The sequence below is a fragment of the Macrosteles quadrilineatus genome, unplaced genomic scaffold (assembly GCF_028750875.1).
Source record: "Macrosteles quadrilineatus isolate MER2022 unplaced genomic scaffold, UCM_ALF_1.0 Scaffold_8__2_contigs__length_117827958, whole genome shotgun sequence".
NCBI classification, from domain to species: Eukaryota; Metazoa; Arthropoda; class Insecta; order Hemiptera; family Cicadellidae; genus Macrosteles; species Macrosteles quadrilineatus.
Genome location: NW_026542601.1, coordinates 93,743,777 through 93,763,589, shown reverse-complemented (window position 1 = coordinate 93,763,589; position 19,813 = coordinate 93,743,777). Strand labels below are relative to the sequence as shown.

The 19,813-nt window shown below is 34.0% G+C and overlaps 1 protein-coding gene across 2 annotated transcripts in view; it reads right to left on the bottom strand.

Annotated features, from left to right (window-relative positions):
* The window catches only part of LOC129001400 (ubiquitin-conjugating enzyme E2Q-like protein 1), a 52,639-nt gene extending 39,880 nt beyond the window's left edge, over window positions 1–12,759 (bottom strand). The window contains exon 1 of one of the 2 annotated variants that reach the window (XM_054428654.1): window positions 12,666–12,759. The gene's annotated coding sequence lies outside the window, so the exon portion shown is untranslated. The remainder of the gene's footprint in view (window positions 1–12,665) is intronic. The other variant, XM_054428655.1, reaches the window with a different exon arrangement.
* Window positions 12,760–19,813: the final 7,054 nt, after the last annotated feature.

The window sequence follows — 19,813 nt, the reverse complement described above, 5'->3', positions numbered from 1 at the left end:
GATATATATGACTAACATTTCTCTTAGGCATTTACCACATAAAATATGACTTTTGTTACGTTTGCAACATAATATTATATTAGAGGATTTCTTTTAAAAATTAGATTCATTTTAAGCGTGTTGGTGTATGTGTAGTAATATTTTCATATTATAAATCGTAGAAGTATGATAAGTTACTTATTTAATATTTAAGAACTAGTTTGTATTTAATTTCACATTAATCATACTTTAAATTAATAATTTTGTCTAATAATTGCACATTATACTTTTTTTAATTGAAAATCCGTTTTAACTAAAGAACGATTATGAATTATTATTACAGTATTACTAAGTAGCTATGTCCGCTAAGAGATGAAAAATAAAATAGTAGGGTATAGGCAGTATTTTGCGCTTTTTTGTACTTTCCCAAACAAATGGTATCAAGCGTAATACAGTACTTAAAAAAATCAATGAATAATTTTTCAAGATATTTTCAAATATCTTTTACTGGATTAAACTTATTTTATGCTCTCGGGCAGCCCATTGATTAAGTTACTATAGTAACCATATCATTAAAAACACTAAAGGATCATGAATTAAAGGAGGTATCCAATCAAGTTTGATCCATTTCTTGCTTTATAAAAATAACAACATCATAACTCCCCTGCCACAGCAAACCTGTAGATTTGACGAGTTTTTATTTGCCTAATTGGATTTTCACTAAAATGTTTTCTTAAAACTGTCAGATTTATTCCCTATTTCAATAACATTATGTTTGAAGAGTACTGCTACAGGGGAGGTAATAAAGTGAGTTTTAGTGAATTGTTAATATACTAGTACCGATAAACCAGTACTAGTATAACTAAGTTAACCAAAATTTATCAAAATATATCCATAAACAAACAAACTAAATTAAACAGTTTACTTAACCTCCATAAGAATAACATATCCAATTTTCTTTTTTTCTTTAAATATCTTATGTTTTCTATTTTCTCCGTGACAATTGCTGAAGCGTACAGCAACCCTTCTTTATACTAAATTATTTGTTTTTAACCTACACAATTGTTTAAATTAACCCCCTTATTGCGATCACGCTGGTTCCCGCGGGTTTTTTCGAATAAACGCGGGTTTACACGATTGTACAAAATTTCAACAAAATCTTATGTTTACTCGAGTTATCGTGCTAACGATGGCTTGTTAGATTTTAGATCTTATAGATCTTATCTACATATATTTATATATTTTAGTAACAATTCTTTAAACATACCCTGTATTACGTTGAGACATTTTTCTCACGTCAACAGTTATAATTCCATTAAACAAGCAAATTCCTATCAACTTCATACATTTTAATCTCCACAACGATTTTTTACATAACAATGCATTTCTAACCGTGTTTCGTAACCAAATAGCCATATAATTGAACCAAGCAATTGACCAAGGTAGTTGTGCGATCTGTTGCATAACTGATAAAAATCCAGTGACCTTGAATGCAGGTAATAACTCTGGCCTTGTGTGTGTGGGTATGAGAATGTGTGGAATTGTATCTAAATTTAAACTGATTTAATTCCCTGACAAATATTAATGTTGTCGGAACGTCTATGTATAGTCAGTTTTGTCCTAAATGTTAATTTAATTCGAAACAGAACGTGTATTTGGTATAGTAACTTCTATGACTGAGTCAATTTAGACTTCTCGGTATCGAAAGGATATGCTATTTCGGTTCCATCACAGAAAACGTACTACTGTAGTACGTTTTCTGTGGTTCCATGCACGAATTTATGTTCGGTACATATTAAGTCAATGTAGATTTTTGGGTAATATCATTGGTACTATTCATTCACAGAAATACGTATACAACTACTTACTATCTTTTATATGTATTTACTGTCTTGTGAATTGATTGGACAAGTGTAAATATAGCTGAATTTATATTTAATTTCCGTCATAAAAAAGTTCAAGGACTATATAATGGATTTTTACGAGGCGTGACATCCGTACCCCAAAACATTATGCATTTACAAATAATAACAACATATTTAAATATGATCGGATTAAGGAACAGACTTAATACACATTTTAGATACAGTATTCAATTAGTATAAAACATTATTTACATAGTTTAATATTTAATAGGCCTACACAAGCCCATTTAGAGTGTCATTTTTGTAACTATAAGTGAAATTGGACAATCAGCAATAAAATACGTGTTCAAAAATTTTTTTTTAAGAATAAAGTCAAACAGTGAATATTAAAACAGGGAGCAGAAAAACATGCAAATACTCAATGTAAATTGGATCTGGCGACAGACTAAATGGAACGGCTTTAGCATGAGGGTTAGTGGGAATAAATGAAAACGGGGGATAGCAAGGACTTTTCGCCCACCTTGTTATTCTAAACAGTACTTCACCCAGTCTGGAAATAACACGAGAAACCAAGGCTTTCAGCTTTCCTTTGTGCAGGATTTTTTCGTTTGTTCTTTTGTTAAGTGGGGTCAAAGTGTTTTCAAGATATTGCTTTTCATACAGTTTTGCATTTTTGTTTGGAATTTATATTTTTGGAATTAATAAATGTGTCGTTTGTTTGAAGATATAAGTTGACAAAAATTACAAGAGCAACAACATTTATTTCTTTGTCTGATCTACTGATGTAATGTTTTTCTAAGTTTGATAAATATTTATAGCTTAAATTACGTACCCTATTGTGTTTCCAATTTAAAGTGATTATTCTCAAACGTTATTCAAATTCCGAAATGGTTACAAAAACTTAACTTAAAAATAGCTGGTAAAACATTCCACTAATTTTATTTAACATTTTATGTTCGTAATATTTGGTATCAAGTAAATTTTTATTTTTTTTGTTCGATTAGAATATACAATAGTTACAAAACTATACGCTAAGGTCTAAAATATCTATCATTTAAGCCCACATCTCCACTATTAATGCTTAGTTTTCCTCCTCGTCTAAAACTTCTAGATTTCAAAAGGGCCCCAAGCACTTGTGACAAAATCGATAGCTCATTGTCGGTACAGTCTGGTCCTTTCGGAGGTACAGTCCGGTATTTATCAGTTACTGAACTCTGTCCGAAACACTTAATTTTCTTCACAAAATATTTTATGACAAATTTCATCTTTCAGTTTTACCTACTATCTGGAAATCCATTTGACAAATAAAAATGTGCGTTTCTTAAAGAAGAATTAATTGGAGATCCCTCTCCATGAAAGGACCAACGATTCTTTTTTATTAACGCTGTATTAATGCTAAGCATATTACCTATAGCACAGAAAATATACTACTAGGCCTATAGGCATATTGAAACGCTGAAGAAAGATGATAGTGATCCATATTTTTATACTGTCTTAGCCAGTGTTAGTGGCAACTTAACTTCGAATAATGTTTTTACATTTTTCAAACATATATAAGGTCACAGAGTATGGTGGAAGAGGTTAGTTATAATGTGGCTTCAACATAGTTATGTTTAAAATATTACTGTTACGCTGTAGGCACTGTTGTAACATAAAACAAACAAAAAATAATAAAATATCGAAACATAAATATTTTTCTATTAACTTTCTTTAAACAAGTACACTAAAAGTTATGAAGCACAGTGTTTTGAGTGTGTTAAATAAAACCTAAATAATACACTTTGTTCACTATTTTTAAAGCTCAAATTTCTTAATCTTATATAGCTTTAATCCAATTACGTACAGAATGAAGATGAGTTGATCCAAAATATACTCCAAACGTAAAATGGCTTAGGTAACTTGCACAAAGTAGTTCACTATCTGATCCCATCATATCTGGAGTATTTCAAAGATTAATTGACAACCAAGTCCGTAGAAACTCAATATTGAACTTTTCTTATTTGATATTTAAACTAGTTTCTAGGATTAAAAAAATTAGAATGTAAATTATTGCAGAGGTTGCTTTGAAGATCAGAGGCACTTGGTATCTCAGATGAATATTTATATAATCTTTTTATTAAGTTTACAATATTTAGGTAAGTAAAGATTTCAGGAAGGTAAATTAATTTGGAAACTCAACTGACTAAATATTATCGGGTGGCGTCGTCCTGTAATCCAGCTTCTAGGAGGTCACGAATTGTGGATATATATAGGCATGCACTGTGGATGCAATACTCCCCAGTGTGGATTAACGTCCGCACGGGTAAGTACCACGACTATCCGCAGTACTATCCTGATAAATAGACCAAATCGTAATTACCATGGCAAAAATGTGGTTCGGATTCCACTAAACTGCAGGTCTCTTAGTTGCCATTAATTAGCTGTATGGGCTATTAATTAACAGCTGTGTCTAAGGAATATCGGCCTTAGTCACTAACAAGACTACAAGATCGCGCCACTCATCCTACACTCATCTCCATTCATACTTGGCTTAAAATACCTACTTTGTATGGTCGCCATTTCATAGAACAGTATTAACAGTATCAAACCACCATATCAATATTTTGCAACCGAGTTTAAAATTTAAATCCACGTTGAGTCTGAATGCAACATCCATATTATAAATTAAATTTATATGAGTTTATATGAGGAAACCTCTTATTTCGTCTCCAGTTTATGCTATTGGAGTTGAAAAGGGATTTTGAAACAAATATGTATAAGAAAAGCTGTTTGAAGTTAATGCTGTAGCTTTGACACTAACCAAGATGGTACCTCGGCTCTTTAAAAAGTGTGTTGTTCAAAATCAGTGTTGCAAATCAAATTACATACTTATCAATTGATGTACATGTACACTTAAAATATTGTGAATTTTTAAAGTATAAGTCTGTAGTATTGGAAATGCTGGAAGACTAACGCGTATTCATTACCTATATTTGTACCTAGTCACAGTTCTTCCCAGTCTACACAATATTAACGTTCAAACTGCAAAATGTTACGAAAGACAAAATAAAACAACAAATAAATAACATCAAGAGCACAAAAGTGTTAAAGTACACACAGACGGGGAAGGTAGCATTGTACAAATGAAGCAGTCGCACTCTCTAAGGGGTAAGGTGTGATAAGTGAATAAGGGTAAGAATGGGAGTAATCAGGGCGCTAAACGTGATATAGGTGCAGAGGTGTGCTGCTTGTAGCGTGTCGCCCCTACCAACAGCGCGCTCTCTGTACACTGTGGAGTTTAGGTTATTTACACAGAGATTGTACACGGAGTTGGAAAGTTACAATTTTATAAGCGTTTTTAAAAGTTGTGATTTTTGTCATGAAAAATACTTTTGGTATTGCAACTGGCCTCTCAAGTTTTGAAAATAATTATTGAAGATTAATTATTTAACTGTAATAGGAGATGACAACGGATCTGGAACGACAACGACTATTATAAAGGGAAATAATTTGATTGAAAATCAATTATTACACTGATAATATTTTGGTCACTGTTTAAAACTTAACATGTTAGACACATAGGCTTAGACGCATATTAAAATAAAGAAAGCCGATATACAAATATTATTGAGTTGTACTATTGTGATTTGCAATAATATAACAACAAGAATTTGGTGTAATAGCCTAACATATTTTTATTAATTGAATGTGGGTATTATTAACATATTAGATGTTATTTAATTAATTTTAAATAATTACTAAAACGTGTTTAATCAAATCAGAATAGTATTACCCATATGTAGGCTACCTAATAAATGTTATTTTTTATGGAAAACGTCAAAGTCTACCTAGTAAGATCGACCACAGACAATAGTCTGTGGCTCTACCCAATAGGATCATGTATGATATGGTGAGGAAAACATTACTTAATTGGATTATTTATGTACACAAATGTAAAATGCTAATTATTTTGTATTTTTGCACTTTACACCTCTTAAGGTGTTTAAGTATACCTTAATCCCTTTATACTTTATAAGCTTTAGAGTATTTTTAAGAAGAGGCCACCACTTTTTAAACTGTGGAATTACCTTAGGTTAGGTTAGGTTATTTTATAGCTTTACTCACAAGTTTAGTTTTTTATTCACTGAACAGAAATAATCACAAAAACTTTAAAAAAATCATCACCTAACCTAAACTCTAGTTTTACACGGTTTAAACAGTGGCGGCCCTCTTCTGATAAATGCCCAAGCTTTACTTCCTACAGACTTCATCTCTTGATAAAACACAATTCTCATAAACAATTTTATGGAAGTGAGTATCACAAACAATGTTCGGCCATGCACAAAACAAAGTTCTATTTCTTGTCTGTATTTATTTCGTCACTAACTAGGTCTTGTGTTTGTTTACGTACGCTGTTATCAGCAATGGCCGCTACTGAGCCGTTGATTGCGTATACAAACAGTGGTCGGTTTAAATGAAGGTCGGCTCCTATCTAATCTGATGTTGACATTGCAACTAAATTGGGCTGTTAACCTTCCGTTTGAACGCAAGCTAAATTGAATGTGGTTCAGTAGCAAATATGAGTACTGTGTATAGAAAATGTTAAGACAAAGGATATACGGATGGTTGGAAGGGGAAAAATTGATAAGGTGGTAGTACTTAATGCATATATATTACGCCAACTGAAGTATGTATCGTATTACAGGGACACAATTGGGTGTATTTAACCATAATATATATGTATGAGTGTAGATGGAGAGAGATGGTTTGAGTAGTTTTTTTACTGACCAGGGTTATATGTTTTCTTGATCCATGATCTTGATCAATTATTAAAACCCCAATAAAAACAAGGGAGTATGTTTTATCTATTTTACTACTTTGATGGGAAGCCTACTTCTATCATTAGACTAAGCTTGTAGCCATGATGTCCCCTGGGTCTGCAAGGTAGGTTATCGTTCCCCAAACCTAGATAGTTTGCTAGTTGGGTGCCTTTCCCAGATACTTTCACTAACACTAACAAGCCTCGAAATCTACCGCTATAGTTCGGCCGCTTAGAAAACGACCTCCTCCAGCATTGGTTTAGCATTAGCGCGCAGGTCGTTTTCTAAGCGGCCGAACTATAGTCATCGGCGATGAACTCGAGCCACTAATCGAACATAGATACATCGACTAATTTCAAAATTGAAGCCAATTCTTATGTTAGGTTTGCGTTTATATTTTAGGACGAATGTTTGCTTACATTTATTTTTCCATCAAACTGATTTATTTTAATAAAATAGAACGTAAGATAAAACTAAAAGTTAATATTTAGGAGTTGGAGGTTACAGAATATGAAGAAAGTATTAGTTTTACAAATTAGTGCGAGTGTATTCAGTGCGAAAAATAGTCTATCCCTGAAATGCCAGTGAATAAACAATGTTTTTGTTGTAGAACAATCTTAAGTACTTTAATTAAATTCAAATTAAATTAAGGCATTGCCCTCCCTTTTATTGTTTTCATGCTTTGAGAAAGGTTTTCATGTTTACATATTTGACAGTAGAGCATTTAAACGTTGCTGAGTGCACAGGTGTGCTGCGATTGGGGTTTAATATATTTGGACTTGCCGTATCCAAAAGTAAAATAGTTTTCTGTGCCGCATTCTGCGGTGCTGTGGCACTATTTCAAATCATGGCTAATACCATTGGCTATTGGATACTGCTAAACAGAATGTCGTGATTATTCAAACCTACTATACAAAACAGATGGTGAAAGTAAACATCTGCTTTTAATCAATCAATCTATATATTAATAGGCAAGCATGATTCTTGAAAACCTTTTTTCTCGGCTCATGTGTATCGCAGGGGAAATCTACGCATGCTGTTGAAAAGATATTTTCCTGTAGATGTGCAGAATCCCTTTATAAATTTAAATAGACTAAAAATTAGCACAAAAAATGAATTTAAATTTTTGAAAAAATTTACATTGATCTTATGGGTTGCCATGCTGGTGACGAAATAACAACAAAATATAAACAGAAAATCAAAACAAAAATGGAAGAAACTCCAATCACATGTTTTATTTACAGTGTGGGGTGAAAAAAGAGAAGTCTGTAAATTACATATTTTTGGTCGAGTTTCGATCACTGGACGACCTCTAGTTATATTTATTTGTAAACACTGTACAGTAGTTCCAAAAGTTTGACATTGGACCCCTAAAAGCCCTCTGGGGCAGAGTCCTTTAGACGGATCTGCACCAAACTTCACACAAACCATGGAAATGGACAAAGTGTTATTTGTTATTTTGGAATAAAGAACTTATGACTTATGACCATGAAATGAATCATATCTCGACATCGTCTCGAATTTAAAAACTCGATCCGGCAAAACCTCATTTTTGGCCCTAGGTACGAAATATTCTATATCGTACTTAGTAATAATAATGCAGTGTTGTAAGCTTGTAGCTCATATTCGTCTTAATTTACTATAACGTAAAAATGACATTCAGAAATAGAACCTTGTCTTATGGTATGGAAGTTACTTATTTCCAACGTAAATAGAGTCTTTAACGAATAAGACACAAACACAAGACAAACCCGAGGTAAATAAGGTGCAACCCCATTGTTGGAACTCAACTCCCAACAGGGTAGTCTCAATTCTGGATTCGAAAAAGCTTTCAATTCAATTTAACTTGTTTGTCGATGCGATTGATAGGAATTTTCCGCCCACCCCCACACCCTACCTCCCATCGATTCTCCATTTATTCCATTTCCCAATTTATTTTATCACTGTGATAGGATTTCTTAATTGAAAATATTATTTTGACATGGAGAAGTAGTTTTAAGTCGCACGTGGGTTTTCATTGTTTATTGTGACATTATTTCGACGAATAGTCTATATCAAACATCGTAATTTATCTATTATCTATTATACTATTAATTTTATGTAAATTGTTAAGGCAATTTACCAAATAAAAATATAGGCATATGGCATATCAAAATGGAGCTTAGAGTGTGTAGATTTGCCGAAAAGTATTGATATGGACGAACTCCCTAAGGGCTCTGTCCCACGGGCTGATTTCCAAAGGGCTACGCCTTGCATGTTTTGGAAGTTATTATTCGATGAATTTAGTGAACAGCTGGCCAATGCAATTGACAATATAGTTTGTTTGTTTACATTTTTGTTTACTTATTTTATTTACTTTTATGTTCTTAAAAGAAGTGTGGCGAATGGTCAGTGAAGCTATTTCTAGCTGTTTGATAAAAGTGAGTGAGGTGATCGAAACACAATAAATATGGGATTAAAAACCATGTATGTTCTTCGTTCCAAGAGGTTGTCACTGATCTTTAACAGGTCGCAATTTCATTGAAAAGTATTAAAGTAAAGAACGTCGTGAAAGAGAACACACCACCTGCGTACCTGGGGTACCTGCGTTTACAGGTACAACCTCGGCCGACCTTAGGACGTAAGGTATGAAGATTCCACTGCTTTTAACACCCTTTCAGATGACAATTTCTCGAACTTGGGCCCTTTAACTGAAATATCAAAGTTGATTAAATTAATTTAATGGTGGCTTCTGTTCACCCGTGAATTCGCGGGTAGAACCTCTTGTATTTATTTCATGTAGCCATCATCTGAATATAGAATGATTTTTAAAGATTATTTAGTGTTAATGACAACGAGTTCTAAAATATTTTTCATAAAACTGTCAGATATTTCTATACTTTGGATCACAAACACCTTTATTTTGTTTTGCTCACTCAATTCTAACTCATAAAAGCAAGAACAGGGTAATGCTGGTTTTTGAGCAACATGGTAAGAAATCCTCTTTAAATTGGGCCACAGATAATGGAAATACCCCCGCCGCAGCAAACCTGCAGACTTAGCGAATTTCCATTTGCCTGATTGGATTTACACTAAAATGTCTCCTTAAAAATATCACATTTATTCCCTATTTAAACAGAATTAGTTAAATGAGAACTTAGGTTTGCTGCAACAGGGAGGGTAAACAAGTTTTTTTAAATGTAAAATGTTAAAAGGTACTGTAGTTTAGTAAGAAATTAATGTATTTTCCAAATTTGATCAAAATATGTTCATCTCCATAAGAATAACATGGGAATTTAAAATTAACATTTTTTTATTTTTCTCCGTAACAATTAGGCGCATAAATTTTGCGTTTTTAGGGTCAAAAATGGGAAAAACCTATTTTTACCCCATAAAACCCCCAATAAACCCCCGTTAACATAGTCCGATCATGCTGGTTCGCGAACTCATTCAAGTTCATCCCGCCTTACACCTTCAAACCAAATTTTATCAAAATCGGACAAAAATTACTAAAGTTATCGCGTGGATGGACACACACACACACATATATATATCTATCTAATATATAAAATTCTCGTGTCACAGTGTTTGTCTGCAAACTCCTCCGGAACGACTTCACCGATCGTTATGAAATTTGGTGTGTAAATTCTGTAGGTATGCGAATCGGACGTAAACTATTTCCCGTTTCGAAATTCTTAAAAGGGCTCCGCCCCAGTGGCTCTGGAGTTTCCCATGTTAACCTTATGAGAAATGGAATTAATGAATCTTAACAGCTGTTTCAATTAAACAAGTTGGTTCTGTTCTATGATGTTCAATAGCATTAAAGTTACAAGGATTACCAACAGGGTGCAGCACTATTATTTCTTTTACATTTATGACAACAGCTAATTTGCAACCAAAAGGTGAGTGAGCGTAGCGAACGAACTTCAACCTGGAGGCGAGTTAGCGTAGCGAACGAGCTAACCTGAAGGCAAGTGAGCGCAGCGAACGAGTTCCAACCTAAAGGTGAGTGAGCGTAGCGAACGAGCTCCAACCGAAAGGTGAGTGAGCGTAGCGAACGAACTTCAACCAGGACGTGATTGAGCGATGCGAACGAGATCATCTTGAAAATTAAACGGAACGGTACTTTCTTTCCATCGGTCTGTCTTAGGGGAAACCTATAACTTAGGCGATACGAAGTTCGCCGGGTCAGCTAGTATATATATATATATTTGAACGAATGATGTTTTTGGCCTCTGGGGACATCAAAATTAAAAAGTAAATCGGTCCCGGGCCTAGATCTTACCATGATACCTACGGTAATAGCTACTTCCCTATAGGGAAATTCGCTAAAAACACTTATTTCTTAGCTGTGATTAAATAGAAAACGTCGAAATCTTATCAGCGGTCACCAACTGAAGTACGGTAACCTAACTTAATGCAATAAATGAAAACAAGTCGAAATCTGTTTATTGCTAGCTATGAACGGAGAAACTGTTATTTGTGTTTTCTGTTACGTTTGATTTTAATTACTTAGCTTTTGATATTTCCTTTTACAGAGGCTGGCAATGTTTATTAACCTTGGCTCAACCAAGGTTTTGATCCGGTTATCCGGGACAACCGTCTCTTATTAATGCGTCTCTTACAAGTTCTAAAGAATTGAATCGTGTAAATAACTCATTAAGAACCACGAATACGCAACACGTTTTTTTGATAATTGATTCTTGATATCATAGACATCATAAACACTTTTAAAATGTTGTTGGGGGTGGATCGGGCGAAGAAATTTAGAGTTGAAAAAAATATTGGTAACAGTTGACATGTAAAATGTAGTTCTTTCTCGGATTTGTTGTTCATTGATTAATGACCCCCATTACCATTGAATATACAGTTTACTGCCTGACAGAAAAACGTGTTTCTAGCTAAGTTGCGTTGTTTGTGCTGCGTCATAAATTGTTAAGCAGGCAGAAACTCCATGGACTTAATATGAATTTTTTGTCAAAACCATTTTCAATCCAACGAGTAAGCCAAGTATGTGGAGTTCAGGTGAGATGGACCAGCCAGCTTCCTAGAGGAGCAAAAAGAAAACAAGAAGACGCCAACAAAGTTTTAATATCCACTTTTATCATGTCGTCAACCGAACTTTCGTAATCATAAAATTCTAATTAATGCTTTTCACTTTACAGGTCTATGATTTGTTTTCATTTATACAAAGATAGTTAAGCACTATTTGCTCTATGAAGACTTAACGCTGAGGAGCCCCCTACTACTGTAGTAGTCGCTATAGCGATGCCAAAGGAAATAACCAAAGAACTAAGAGTGATATAACTAAACTGGGTTGTTTCCAACTCCGACATTTTAAAATAAAAAATAATACGGAGGATACTAACTTACACATCTTTAGACAGTAACGAATTTCTTATACACGATATACCATTGGATAAGTAGGTTTTTTAAAAATCAAAAATAAGGTAAATAGTTGAAGAAAGTAGGAGAAATTTCAAGAACTACAGAGTAATTACATTTGGTATATAATCGTCACAAAAATGTGGAGACTGTACGAAACCCCTTGGTCCGTAGTTACAACTCAAATAAAGAAGGGTTTTGTGCACTTATTGGAAAGTATAAATAAATGTCATTTAATAACATTAACCTACCGAACGAATAGTGTAGTATCATTTAAAAAAAAGTCAAACAAAAAATCGATGCCCAAGTAGGGGAGGTAAACACATTATAATGCGGCTTAAATACAACACAAACAACGACACGTTTTATTAGGGTGTTAATTATGTACAATTTGATCATATTTAATCATTGATATGCTTTATGACTTGCAGTCACCCTAGAAGTTCCTAGTTGAAATCAGTGAGGAAATAGTTTTCACTATGAAGTAATTTAGGAAGCTGCAATGTGCCTGCCCTGATTTTGAAAAAGAGGTTTAGATTCACATTTTTGTTTAATCGTACTTTACACAAGGTTCTATAATTTGCAAAAGCTAATATAAAATATTTCCTTTATGAATATTAAATTCTAAACAACATTGTTATGATGCTGAAAAACTTACGTGGACTGCTGCACTACCCTGACCACACCTGACACTGCTGAAATACAAACTGCTGGGCTGGGTGCTGAGTCCGCAGCAGACAGCCTGAGACAGCTGTAACTTGGCGGGAGATCCAGGCTGCCAACCTTTCATGAGGCAACACGAAAATCCCCAAATATGTGAAATTTCCCCGTTGTGCAAAACGGCCCAAAATTGCATTTGGGTGAAATCTTTTTGACATTTTAGTACTTTAAATTTTGTTTTATGAACTAATATCGTAGTTTAAAAAGGGAAATGTAAATTAATAATAATTCAGATATATGTGATATTTTATCGATTTGTTTGGTGTGTGTGTGTAAGTGTGATAAGTTTTAATACCGGTACGGCATTGTAATTAGTTGCACTTTACTTAGATTTACTCTATTTACTTTGTACTTTGGTACGGTCACAACTAGCTATAAACATATATAATGTTTTAGTAGATATTTAAAGGGATTTCACCCACCGTTTTGGTTGTTTTATGTCCAAACGGGTTTTTATTAAATAGTATTGATTTGAAAATTATTTACTAATAAATCATATTCCATATAGGCATAGATGCATGTAATTACAAAATTACAAAATGTATGTACTAAAACCTTATAAAACTTACCTTTCATCTAAAAGTTCTTCTCGAGATGTATTTATTAGCATACTAAATTAGGCGTAGTAATTAGTTACCGGTAATTGATTAGTTAATATTGATTCAGAATCGCAGCGCAAGAGCCATAGAACCTTTAAAAATAACAGCCATGTATAGCTAACATGCATAACATTAATAAAAGGTTAAAGGAATTGAAAATTAGATTTTATTTTACAAAGGTGCAAATCTAGCATCTCATACGTAAGGATTAGTTTTGTTTAGTAATCAATTCCAATGTTAAAAAGTCAGGAGGAAATCAAGTAACTTTACAATATAAGTACGTTTTCCAATCCTGAAAAATGTGAGGGTTCAGAATTCAGAAATATTATTTTTACTACACTACTATGAGTTGAGGTGTTTTCGTTATGTGTTTACAACCTGCAATAGTTATTTGTGTAACTAGTGGTGAAAGTGGCACTTTGCTGCACACGAGAGCAATGTTTACGCACGAGCCGCAGGCGAGTGCGGAATGATCTCGAGTGCAGCAAAGGCCTTTTTCACTCGTGTTACACATTATATTTTTCCTACAGTCACTATAAATCATATAAATAATTAGTCTTTCAAACACTATACAACACGTTTTTAGATTCAGCTGGCACCGCAAATGGTGCCCTTAGAGAAAGTAGTACCCGCGGTCCGTATCACTCCGCTATTTTTCCTCGGCAAGAAATGTGCTCCGCGTTTTGAGAATATAGTCCCTATGTTTTTGTAATTTGAAGTGGTTTCCGCGCCTAAAAAAATGCTTTAAATGTATTTTTTTTGTTTATTAAGATCGTAGGAATGTTTTAAAAACGTTTAAAAGAAAAGTCCAGGAAGTTCAGAAATACTGAAACTATAAACACGAAATGACAGGTTAAATCGAAGTTATAATAGTCAATCAGCTGCTCATAGTATTATTATCTTTAAGTGTTGCCAACCTATTTCCAAGCGTACACGGATTACGTGCATAATAGAACCACGCTGTTTTGTGTTGTTTCGTTGGAATCCTGATGTGCGGCAAAGTATAAACGGTACGGCAAAGTATAAACCGTACGGCAAAGTATAAATATGCAGCAATTAGCAGCTTTCTGTACTATAAACAGTACAAGGAAGCCAACTTTGTCGGGTGACTGTAGGAAAAACATATTTTCAACAGCTGTCTATTGTTTACTACCGAAAGTAACATTGTTTACAACCGAAAATTTTCCACCGTCAACAACTTCAATATATGTTATTGTTTTATCAACTTTTTCAATTTTCAATAACTAAAGTCAATATTAACTTTAAATTGAAGGCATAACATAACAATTCTATGAGTTGTGTAACTAAGAAAATAAATTATTCTTTGTAGTGTAGCGAAAAGTAACGTTCAAAACACGAGTGAAAGTGTCGACCATTTAGTGCTCGATAAATCTCGCACTTCAAACGTGGTCTCAAATATGTAATGACTCACTTTCTACTCTTGTTCTACTCCTATTTTCTTATCACCTGCGAAAATTCATCATTACATTGTTTACTACGGAAATAGAATTTAAATACAGTTGATCAAGTTTTAAGAAAATTTCCCTTGATCAGGGAAAATTCCCAGCGTACGACACAACTGCTCTGTTTGCTGGGATGCGCATGAGTCACTAAACTAAGGCTGCTAAGGCTAAGGCAGTCCGGATCGATGTCTACGTCTGATGCTGATGAACTGATCCTGGTCTAAACTATTAAAATGTTCCATATTGTTGGCATAAACGTAATGGTAAAACAAGAGTTATTTATAAACGTGAACACATATCTAAACACTACCCTATTTTTCTGTGGAAGCGGGCAAGTATTTTGTTCAGGGAATTTGGGGGTGTGAAATACCGTAGTCCAACCTCCAACAGGATGGGGACTCGGGAAATATGCCCTTCATTGAACAAACATATTTTTACTTAAGTTTTAGCTTCTTTTAAAACTCTTTAACACGCATTTTTAGATTGTCTTAAGAGCCTAAATTCTCTCCCAAAAAAGTGTTACTGTTTTTACTATTCAAGCAATTGAAATTGAAATTGTCGAATCAACATAAAAAACTGTGAAAAAGAGGAAAATTAAATGAGTTGTTTTAAATGCAGTAGTCCCTCAATAATACTGCATGATCTGAGTGTCTGTAGATGGTCTGCGGTTATCATAATATTGTGAAGCACTATGTTCTCGAGAGGTAGTTTTGCGCCCTCTCCCTTTCATTTGAATTTAAAAAAAAACCATTAAGGTCCGCAGCAAAACAACGACAGGGCTTGGTTTATTGTGTTTAGTTTTGATCGTTGATAAGAGCAAGAGCACTCGCACAGCAAAGTAAAAACGTACTCCGTCAATTAATTGCGATAAGTCCAATTTCTAAATACCACACATTTGTTTACATTCTTATTTCACAAAATTCCAAGGGCACTATTTTAAAAGTAAAATGGATTTAATTATAAACAAGTTCCGAAATTCATTTTGTTTTATTTTAGACGTAACTACAAACATTTACAACTCTTATAAACTAATTTAATTAGAGCTAAACAAAATGTGTTTGTTGTTGTTTTTCCCTAATCAGCTCCCTCATTCTATTATAGTACAGTAGTACGCGACGATCGCGTAAGGACAGTCTTTACCACGAAGTTCAAGTATTCGTGGTCTCATTTAAAGACACGAGTAAACATTTTAAGGTACAGGCCTTGGCGACTGGCGAGTGTCTTTAAAACTTCTACGAGGGTCGTAAAGGCTAATTACGTGAGTTGCGTACACTAATTTTCCCTACAACCGTTTTTTAATTAGGTACTAAAAATCACTACTCATGACTTTCGTTAATAACTTCGCATTGCCACAGATTGTGATGTAACGACTTATCCCAAATCAATGCATTTATTGTCGTATAAAAACATACAAAACATACGTATGGCATCGTCACATTTTACAATAAATTGTTATTTACATAACTGGACACCTTAAATAAGTGATAAATTCGTCAACATCATAAACACTTAATTCTATCAAAAGAGTTTTCAAATGCATTTTGAATTTTAATTCAAAAGTGGATTTAATGGTAGTCTGATAATTACATTGGTGAATACTGTACTTATAAAATAGCTCTGTCTGGTAAAATATGAATGTACTGAATTGTTAGCAGGGATATTATTAAGATTTTCTTTAATGTACAACAAAGAATCTAGTACATATTCCAACTACTCACTCGTTTAATCGAATAAATTGGTCTTAACAGCTGATAACTGGGCATTCGTAGTATTACAATTTTACTTCTTTTCTCCCAATTATTGAACCTCATTGGCCCAAACTTTTACTGTTAAGTAACAAAACAATACTGTATAGTATCGACGTTACTAGTCCTGAAAATAAGTGTTTACCAGACGAGTGTGGTCGTTCGTCTCGCATGGGATTACCATACGAGTCCGGTAATAGTATATTACGTTACTAGTCCTGAAAATAAATGTTTACCGGACGAGTGTGGTCGTTCCCGTGCGAGACGAAGTCGAGTACGGGATTACCATACGAGTCTGGTACACACATTTTGGACGAGTTACGTACGATAGTTTACGCCATACTACTTAATTCGTCCAGATCCTTATATATTTCCACCAACTAAAGGACTAAACATCACCAGTCATAACCTCCAAGAGAGGCAATGTTTTTGTTTATAACCAATCATTGCCACGCAAATACAGTATAATCAGCTGATTGGTGTCCGGTAAAACTCATTGCAGAACAGTATTACGCAATGAAACCCCATTTGAATAAGCTGGCGGCAAACAGCTGTTTTCTGGACTAAATCCTTGCGTGGGAAGTTCGTCAAAATAGTGTAGTGTGGCGTAAACACATTTTGGACGAGTGACGTACGATAGTTTATACGCTAGACAAATTAATCTATCCTTATAATTTAAGGATACTGTTATATTTCCACCAACTAAAGGACTAAAAATCACTAGTCATAACCTTTAAGAGAGGTTATGTTTTTGTTTATAACGACTCATCGCTAAATACAGTATAATCAGCTGGTTGGTGTCCGGTAGAACTCATTAGAGTACAGTAGTATGTAATGAAACCCCATTTGATTAACTGGTGGCAAACAGCTTAAACAAATGGGGTTTCATTGCGTACTACTGTACTGTAATGAGTTTTACCGGACACCAATCAGCTGATTATGCTGTATTTGGGTGGTAATGTGTGGTTATAAACAAAAACATAACCTCCCAGAGAGGTCATGGTTATAACTAGTGACAAGCTGCTATACCCGTGCTTTGCAACGGGAAGAAAATGTGACCTAGAGAGCTATTAAAGTGGTGCTGATGTGTGTTTTAAAATACAGCAACTCTATGATTTAGTTTGAAAATATAAACTAATTTTAAAGCGTAAACTTACTTACTTTCAAACCCCTACTTTTGATGTTCATAGATCCATAGAACATGACAACATACCTTAGTGTAGCAATAGCATCAATTGCTTCATATTGATGCTTCATAAATGACATGTTTTACCATAATTCTTCAATTTTAGTCAAGCTTCTTCACATTTAGCTTACTATATAAATTAAATACCCCCGCCGCAGCAAACCTGCAGACTAAGCGAATTTCCATTTGCCTGATTGGATTTACACTAAAATGTCTCCTTAAAAATATCACATTTATTCCCTATTTAAATAACATTAGTTTGAGTACTTAGGTTTGCTGCAACAGGGAGGGTAAAAATGTGTTTTTTTGTAAAATGTTAATAGTTTAGTATGAAATGAATGCATTTTCCAAATTTGATCAAAATATGTTCATAAACAAGCAAACTACAACAGTTAACTTATTCTCCATAAGAATAACATGGGTATTTTAAAATTACAGATTTTTTGAATCCGTAACCATTAGGCGCATAGTAACGCTTTAATATACTAAATTATTTGTTTTTTTAAGCTCTACAAAATAGTTTGAAAAGAAATTGCTAAATTTTAAGTTTTTAGGGTAAAAAATGGGAAAACCCTATTTTTACCCCATAAAACCCCCCATAAACCCCTGTTCCCATAGTCCGATCATGCTGGTTCGCGAACTCGTTCGAATAAACATAGGTTTACACGTTTGTACCAAATTTCATCAAAATCGGATCATTTTTGCTCAAGTTATCGCGCTAACGGACACATATATAAATATATATATATATATATATATATATATATATGAATTTGAACGGATGGTGTTTTTGGCCTCTAGGGACCTCAAAACGAAAAAATAAATCGGTCCCGGGTCCAGGTCTCACCATGAGTACTACGGTAATAGCTTATTCCCTATAGGGGAAATTCGCTAAAAATGAAACTTTGATAAATACTTTACAAAACGTATACAACCTCACTGTAAAACCAAACATAACCCTCCTCAATATTTTTCGAGTAAATAAACAAACACCAGTTCATTGTACTGACCAGCTGTTTCATTAACTAAATCTATATATCTAATTCTGTAAGCCCAAAATTTTACAATGAAATTGTGAGCAAACGGGAGGCTGTAGAAAGCTGGGAGAGGTCTCATTTTAGAGGTCTGAGCATGAAATTTTGGGGAAAATTATTCATTTTTCTTAATTATTCACCAAAAGGTTGCTACGGAATAAAAAAATTCACATTTAAATAGCATGGGAATCTAGGTCATGTCTGCTTTGTTTACTTTAAAACATGTGGTTTAACTTTATTTAAAGCATATGGTAATATGTAATATCATTACTATAATATGTGTACTATTTATAAAGCTGAAATAAACTTTTTCCCAAATTTAAGGGTCTGGTTTTAATGAAGTACGATTGGTTGTGTAGGTATGTCTGAAATAAGTGTAAAGATAGAAGTACGGTAATTACTGGAGTAGGCAAAGGGAACATATTTTTTGTGCCAAAAATTAAACTAATATCTACAGATCCTGCCATAAGGTTCATTTTTGGCCTTAGTCGCTTTGAACACGTGTCCTCCTACAGAGATGCTGCTAAGCTCATCCCAATGGATGACATGTGCAGAAAGCTGACCTGCTGCCTGGTCCACAAAGTGCTCACGCTGGGAGAGCCTCATTACCTCAGCGAGAGGCTGAAGTACAGGAGGGAGATCTGTCTGCGTAGTACTCGCTCCGACCGCAAGCTTCACTTTCCTAAAGTGAGGCTTGAGGCTGGAAGAAGGTCTTTTTCTTATTTCGGCCCGCGGTTGTACAATGGCCTCCCTCAAGAGATCAAGTGTTCAAAATCGTACAACACATTCAGGGCCGCAATGAAAAAAACAAATGTAAAATGTATATTGTAATTATTCTGTTGTAATTTGTTTGTATATACTTATGTAAATATTTTAGGATAGTTTAGATTTAGTGACTTGAGTTAGTTTGAAAACCATGTATTATGAAACTCGCTCGCAAATAAAGGCCTTTTTATTTATTTATTTATTTATCCTAATATGCCGTTTAAGTTTACAAGGATTCAATGCCCATTGCAAATAGCTTTCACTGTTATTGTAAATAAAGTGCAAGACCAAACC